The sequence below is a fragment of the Panthera onca genome, chromosome B4, assembly GCF_046562875.1.
Source record: "Panthera onca isolate mPanOnc1 chromosome B4, mPanOnc1 haplotype 2, whole genome shotgun sequence".
Taxonomy (NCBI): domain Eukaryota; kingdom Metazoa; phylum Chordata; class Mammalia; order Carnivora; family Felidae; genus Panthera; species Panthera onca.
The window spans coordinates 67896316-67904807 of record NC_138345.1 but is presented as its reverse complement, the minus strand read 5'-3'; the positions used below and the strand labels follow the sequence as shown (position 1 = coordinate 67904807).

At 34.9% G+C, this 8492-nt stretch overlaps 1 non-coding gene across 1 annotated transcript; it reads right to left on the bottom strand.

Moving 5' to 3' along the window:
* Positions 1-285: 285 nt before the first annotated feature.
* On the bottom strand, positions 286-492 carry LOC132660543 (small nucleolar RNA U3). The gene has a single exon (XR_009601857.3). It is a non-coding gene; the product is annotated as a small nucleolar RNA U3 (small nucleolar RNA).
* Positions 493-8492: the final 8000 nt, after the last annotated feature.

The window sequence follows — 8492 nt, the reverse complement described above, 5'->3', positions numbered from 1 at the left end:
GTGCTGCCACTCTGACTGAAGCTACCATTCCCTTCTTCTACGACTAGTGCAGTAACCTGATCATTCGTCTCTCACCTTCCATTCCCAGCTATTTGTCAAATCATCCAGAGTAATCATTTAAAAACAGGAATCAGTTTAGATCACGTGCCCATCAGATACTTTACAGAGACCTTGCATTAGAGTTTGAATGTCCAACTTTCCCATTATAAATGGTCTGGTTCCTCCCTATTTCTCTGGCCTCATCTCAAACCAAACTCAGTTTGTTGTTCCTTTCTTTCTTTCTTTTCCACCCAAACTGCATCCTCTCCCTCTTATTCCCATGGAGGACAAGAACAATCAATGGCAATAGACGGTGGGAGGAACAACACCTACAGCCAACCTCACGCTCAGGAGAGAACACTGCACCCCCCCCCCCCCATGGTTTCAGGCACTCTACATTCAGAGAAACTTCTCTAGTAACAAACTATAGAAATGATCCCTGCTTTTTTTCTAATACTCCTCTCCTAGTTCTCCATATGATTGGCTTTCTATGGTTTTTCAAGTCTAATCTTAAGTGTCACCTCTCACAACAGACTCCTGTAACATTCCCAACATGTATCCCCTAATTCAGATTCTCTGTCATATCACACTATTATTTTTCCTTCATAGCACTTCACTGTGAGAAATAATATTTGGTATTTTAATGTTTGTCTGTGTATCTTCTTTCTCTCCCTGTAGAATGTAGGCTCCATGAGGACAAGAACGTTGGCTGTCTTATTTACTACTATCTTCCCAGTACTAGCATGGTCCATGGCACATGGTATGTGCTCAACAAATATTTTATACTAATTAATAAAAATTGTGACACGTGATTCTTTTTTTTTAATATCCATGACAGGCCATATACATTTTTTTAACATTTTATTTATTTTTGATAGACAGAGCATGAATGGGGGAGGGGCAGAAAGAGCAGGAGACACAGAATCCAAAGCAGGCTCCAGGCTCTGAGCCGTCAGCACAGAGCCCGACGTGGGGCTGGAACCCGCAAACCGCGAGATCACGATCTAAGCCGAAGTCGGACGCTCAACCGACTGAGCCACTCAGGCACCCCTATGACAAGCCATACAAATGATCAGTGAACACTGTTGGTGAGCACTCACAGAGTCCAGACTGACAGCACCCTCTGGATACAATGTCTTGTAGAGTTGTCCATCTGGACTCTCCAGAGCAGGCTGCCTGGTTTTACTTCTTGGGAAGTTGGTGGGCTCCTGAGAATCAGTACCCCATTGATACAGTACATCGAAGAAAATCTTTCTGACATTTTTCTATGAAACAACTCCAGTGTTTCACTTCCTAGTGGTGGTCATTTCCTAATCCCTTCAAATAATTGAAAGAGCCCCATAATTTCTGGATATGTATCCAAACTTTCAGGCCCCTACACAGACTAAATTTCCCTAAAGTTAGAGTAAACATAAGCTTCACACCAAAGGGAAGAAAGGAAGAGCTGGAAAGCTACTCAATTAAACCATAAACAGACCAGATTTAGCAGCATGATCACAAGATTGAGTCAAGGGAGACCAACGTTAATTTATTTCTGTTATCAATTTATAAAAAACATTTCTTGAGGGGCATCTGGGTGGCTCAGTTTCTTAAGCATCCAGCTTCTGCTCAGGTCATGATCTTGCGGTTCGTGAATTCGAGCCCTGTGTCAGGCTCTCTGCTGTCAGCACAGAACCCACTTCAGATCCTCTGGCTCCCTCTTTCTCCGCCCCTCCCCCACTGGCTCTCTCTCTCCCTCTCTCTCAAAAATAAATACACATTTAAAAGAATTTTCTTGAAACATACTAACCTTTTCAGAGAAAGATGCATTCCTAGGACAATAAAACGATATTGGCATGCTACAAAGAAATGGAAATTTTCAGAAGAATGTAAACCTGGGAGGCTTGTCTCACTAGGACAGTACATATGGAGACTTAGCTATGTATTTTCTAATATAGTTTCAATTTGGAAACACCTGTATAGGTAAAACTTCATGTATGGAGGATAATAGTGATTGCCTGAATGTCAATTTCTTCACGACTTACCCCCAAAACATCAGAACAACAGGAAGGCGTATAAAGCCACATGTGACAATAGTATCCTTTAATAAGATTTTGATACACTGAAAGAGGTAACTTTCAATTCAGGCATCTTATCCATTGGATGTTCAGAAATAGAGAAAAGTAAAATTTCATACATAGCTATTGAAAGAAAAAAATACAAACTATGAATCAAAGATTTCAGTTGAGAAAATTCTCCTCAAATACACACACACACACACACACACACACACACACACACATACACACCACTGGAGAAAACTGCAACACAACACTTGAATCTGAATTTTAAGTCCTTAAATGAGAATTTAAAGGTATTTTCTAAAAAAATAAGGATCAAAAATTTAAAAATTAAAAACAGAAATGGTTTCCCAAATAACAACAACAAAATTCTCACAGAAGGAAAACAAGAGCTTAGTTAGCTCAAAAAAGGAATTTAACAAAGAGATAAACCATTTCTTTAAAAAAAGAATAAATTACAAAGTTCTCAAGGATAATAAATTCACATGAAAATTTAATAAGGCCCATTGAAGAAAGGAAGAAAAACAATCAAGAAAATAAAATGAGGTAAAGAAATAAAAATGATTAAAGAGATGGTAAATGAAACAGAAGGCAATCTAAGAAGGCCCAGCGTGCATACAACTAGAGTTTCAGAAGAAAAGAAAAGCAATCTAACAGCAGTAATATTTAAAACTGTAATCTAACAAAGCTTTCAAAACGCAACTAAATTTACATACTGAAAGGCCCCCTTGTGTACCTGGGAAAATGGACCCAGAACAATAAATTCTCAAAAGTATCTTAGTAAAACCATTAGTCTCTAAAAACAAAAACAAAATCATCAGGATTCCTGGACAAAAACATTAAATTATAAAAATAAAAAAAAATACACTGGTGCCAGACTTTTCAAAAGCAAGGTTGCAGTGCAGCAGCATTTCAAAAAATCTAAAAGTGTGAGCCACGGATGTTATATCTAACCAAACAATCCTTCAAGCATCAAGCCTATTAAAAGACACAACTTTGAATCAGAAGGAACTCAATTTACAGTGTAACCATGAGCTCTTCATGTGGCTTCTATAAGATGAGCTTACTGGAGAATAAAAATGACTGGGAAGTTTCCACAAAAGGAGAAAAGATGAGCACTTAATATACTTAAGTGCAGAACTAATGCAGGGTTCAGTGTAGGTTTAGGTATGTGAGGGAAAATAGTATGTAAACATCATCTATTCTGACAAAATAGAAGGAATGCAACTAATAAACAGAAGGAGAAACTAGAGAGGAAAAAGCGGAATAAGAGCATTTACTGGTGTAAATGTAATAGACAGCAGGCAAAGAATACCATTTACATTTCACAAACAGCAGAGGGAAATATTAAGTAGGAAATAAGGTGATTAAAGGCATTATAAAGGGTATACATGAATGGGTATACATGAATAAAACATAAGACAAAACTCCCTCGATATCAAAAGAAATGTTAAACAAAGGAAGGAAGACTCAATAAATACAGAAAGAGGTGCAGTAAATACAATACACTAGACACAGCAATCATAAAATACTATTATAAAAGCGACGTATTAATCATAACAATAAATATGACCAGGCTTCACTTATGTACTAAAGGGAAAGATTTTCCAGTTGGCTCATAGAGCAAACCCAACTCTTTGCTGTGTACAAAACGCACACTTAAAATGGTAACTGAAAAGTGTGGACCATTAAGGCCAAGGTAAAGACATACTAGGCAAATGGGAACAATAAGGAAGCAGGGTTTGTGTTTCTGTTATCAAAGTAAAATTCAAGCCAAAAAACATTACATGAGAACAAAAAAAGGGCATTTTAAAATGCTAGAAGCCATAATTCACAATGAGGAAATAAAAGTTATAGCTATGCCCCAAATAATACAGTAAGCATTTAGTGAACACAAATCACAAAAGGTACAAGATGAAATAGAAACATTAAAACCAAGAGACTTTAACACATTATTTTTGGTTCAAGGCAAATCAAAATTTAAAATTTGGACCAGAGAAAATCTAAATAACATAATCCACAGCATAGAATTTATAGGGATATATCAAACACCACACAGGAATATGTTTTCTTCTCAAATGCATGTGGAATGGGGCACCTGGATGGCTCAGTGGGTTAAGCATCCAACTTTGGCTCAGGTCATGATCTGATGGTTTGTGAGTTTGAGCCCCGCGTCAGGCTCTGTGCTGACAGCTCAGAGCCTGGAACCTGTTTCAGATTCTGTATGTGTGTCTCTCTCTGCCCCTCCCCTGTTCACGCTCTGACTCTGTCTCAAGAGTAAATAAACATTTAAAAAAAATTCAAATGCATGTGGAATATTCACAAAAATAAACCATATAAGAGATCACAAAGGAAGCATCAGTATTTTCCATATCAGAATCAATTACAACAACACTCCGATCACAATGCAAAACAACTTGAAATTAAAAGAAATTGCACATGGAAATAAAAAAAAAAACCTTCTCTTAAATAACTCTTGGGTGGAAGAGGAAATACAACCAAAAGTAACAAAATCTCTGAAAAAAGAAAAAACAATACATAGTAGAATCTGTGGGATATATTTAAAGTAATGATCAGGAGAAAATTCAGTCTTAAACATCTATATCACGGGTCAGAAAACTAAAGTCCCCAGGGCAGGTCTAGCTCAATTCCTGTTTTGTATGACTTGCAACAACAGCCAAGTTTATTTATTTATGCATATCTTATGGCTGCTTTTCACTACAACTACAGAGTTGGATAGTTGTGACAGAGATTATATAGCTCACAAAACCTATAATTTATAATATTTATAAGACCTTTAACAAAAAATGCTGATTCTTACTCCATAGCAATAGAAAGATAGATAAAAATTAAATAAATTAAATTCCCAACTTAAAAAAAATTCAAACAAAAATAAGCCAAAATAAGCATAATGAAGATTACGTAGGGAAAAGAGTCTATTAAATTAAATCCAACTCCTACCTACTCTTAAAAAAATCAACAAAATAGACAAAATACTAGCTAAATGAATATGTTTTAAAAAGAAGAAATTACATGGAAGACATAACTAGTGATAGGAAGAAATGTATATTACATTATACATGTATATTATATTAACATGTATATTATATTATATATACATATGTAATATAAGATAATCAGAAACCAATTTTTCACACTTGCATAAAAATGGAAAACAGATAAAATTGATAATTAATAAATCATTAGAAAAGTAAAATTTGTCAAAATTGTCTGATAGACAATAGAATAATTTCCATAAAAGACATAGTGGAAGTTATCAAATTTAAAAAAAACAAAACAACAAATACAGAAATTTTGTGCAACACATATCAACAGGTAAAGAGATAATATAACTAGCATATAAAAAAGTATTTTTTAAGCTAGGTAAAAAATATCAAAATTCTATAGAAAAAGTGACAAAAGACATGAATATAGATAAATTCACAAAAATCATGCAATCCTTAAACACATGGAATGGTGTCCAATTATTTATAATAAAGACTTATTTATAATGTTATTTATAATAAAGAGATTTATATTAGAATCTCACTAAGTTACCATTTCTCATGATAGATTGGTAAAAACTCAAAAGCTTAATAATGAACTCTGTTGGCAAGGCTAGGGGAAATAGACACTCTCATGCCTTGCTACTGGAGTGCAAGATTGTATAAGTCTTCTGGAGAATTTGGCAATATCTAACAAAAATATATGCATTTATGTTCTGTACCAGAAATCTCACTTCTAGGAAGATATGTTTAAAACAGTATGAAGATATATGTCACACATTATTTGTAATGACAAAATATTGGAAACCATCTGGCATGCCTAGGTGAGTGGCTCAGTCGTTTAAACATCCGACTTCGGCTCAGGTCATTATCTTGCAGTTTCTAGGTTTGAGCCCCATGTTGGGCTGTGTGCTGACAGCTCAGAGCCTGGAGCCTGCTTCGGATTCTGTGTCTCCCTCTCTCTCTGCCCTCCCCCACTCGTGATCTGTCTCTCTTTCTATCAAAAATAAATTAAGGAAATGTTTTTTAAATAAAAACAATTGCAAACCATCTAAATGCCCAGAGGGATTGGTCTACTAAAGTATATCCACATAGTGGCAGACTACATGGCTGTAAAAAGGATGGGGAACACTTCTAAGAATAGATATGGGGTGATTTTTAGGATACATTAATTAAAAAAGCAAAGTGCGAATCAGTATATGATATACTCTATGTTTGCTTGTGGGCATATTGCTCACCTTTGCAAAAAGAAACAGGAAAGATGACAGAAAATGAAATTGGTTACTGGCAAGGAGTTCAGGGGAGCAGGAGCCAAGAAAGATACATGGCTGAGAGTAATATATGCCTGGTTTACATTTTGGTTTGGTAGTTTGGTTTTAGAAGCACATTAATATTCTCCATATTTAAATACTACAATAAAAGAAAAAAAAACTAAAACCTTATGTAATCAAAAACAAATGAATCCAAATGAATTATATAATCATACTGAAATGGTATGGGGAGACCTAACCAACATAACTTTTAACAGAATACTTTATATATCCACAATCTGTATTTAAAAAAAGAAATAAAATCAAATATTAAAGGCATTTTAGTAAGTATATTTTTCATAACTGTATCAATTATTTTGTTTGTTTGGGTTTTGGTTTTATTGAGGTATAATTGCATCTAATATCATTTAGTTTCAGGTGCACAATATAATGACTCTATATTTATATACACTACTAAATGATCACCACAATAAGTCTAGTTACCATCTGTCACCATATAAAATTACAAATTTTTTTTCTTGTGATGAAAACTTTTAAAATGTACTCTCTTGGCAACTTTCAAGTCTGTACTACATTATTACTGTTATAGTCACTCTACTGTACATTATATCTCCATGACTTATTTATTTTATAATTGGACATTTGTACATCTTAACCCATTTCATCCATCCTCAAACTTCTTCTCTACTAGAAACCACTGTTCTGTTCTTTGTATTTATGAGTTTTGCTTTGTTTTATTTGTTCACTTATTTTGGGTTTTTTATTCCACAAGTTAGTGAAATCATACAGTATTTTCTTTTTCTGATTTATTAGCATAATTCCATCAAGATCCATCCATGTTGTCAAACTGACAAGATTTTATTTTTTTCAGGCCGAGTAGTATTCCATATTGTGTGTGTGTGTGTGTGTGTGTGTGTGTGTGTGTGTATCTCACATCTTCTTTACTCATTCATTGAGTGATGGTTAAGTTGTTTCCATATCTTGGCTATTGTAAATAATGCTTTAGTGGGGGTGCATATATCTTTTCAAATTAGTGTTTTTGTTTCTCCAGATAAATATCTAGTACTGGAATTATTGGATTATAAGGCAGTTATATTTCTATTTTTATTTTTTTAGGAAAGTCCATACTGTTTTCCATAGTGGCTACACCAATTTACATTCCTACCAGCAGTGCACTAAGGTCCCCTTTACTCCATATCCTACCCAACACCTCTCTTTTCTTTTCTTTTCTTTTATTCTTTTCTTTTTATAATAGCCATTCTAATAGGTATGAAGTGGTATTGCATTGTGGTTTTCATTTGCATTCCCCTAATGATTAGTGATATTAAGTAACTTTTCTTATGCCTGTTGGCCATCTCGATGTCTTCTTTGGAAAATGTCTGTTCAGGTCCTTTGCCCATTTTTGATTGTTTGGTTTTTCGCTACTGAGTTGTATGTATCCCTTATATATTTTGGATATTAACTTTTTTTAAATTTTTTTAATGTTTATTTATTTTTGAGAGAGACAGAGACAGAATGTGAGTGGGTTAGGGGCAGAGAGAGAGGGAGCCACAGAATCCAAAGCAGGCTCCAGGCTCCGAGCTGTCAGCACAGAACCCAATGCGGGGCTCAAACTCACAAGCTGTGAGATCATGACCTGAGCCGAAGTCAGAGGCTCAACTGACTGAGCCACCCAGGTGCCCCTATTAACATTTTATTAGGTATATAATTTATAGTATTTTCTCCCATTCAGTAGGTTGCTTTTTCATTTTGTCGATGGTTTTCTTTGCTGGACAAATCCTTTTTAGTTTGATGCAGTCTCATGTGTTTATTTTTGTTTTGTTGTCATTGTTGTTGTTGTTGCCTTTGCTTTTGTAGTTAGGTCCAAAAAATCATTGCCAAGACTGAAGTTAAGAAGTTCATTGCTTATGTTTTCTTCTGGGAGATTTATGGTTTCAAGGCATTCAAGCCTTCAATCCACTCTGAGTTAATTTTTGCGTATGTTATAAGATGATAGTCTAGTTTCATTCTTTTGTTTGTAGCTGTCCAATTTTCTCCGCACATTTATTGAAGAGTCTGTCCTTTTCTTACTGTATATGCTTGCCTCCTCTGCAGTAAATGAATTGACCAAATATGTA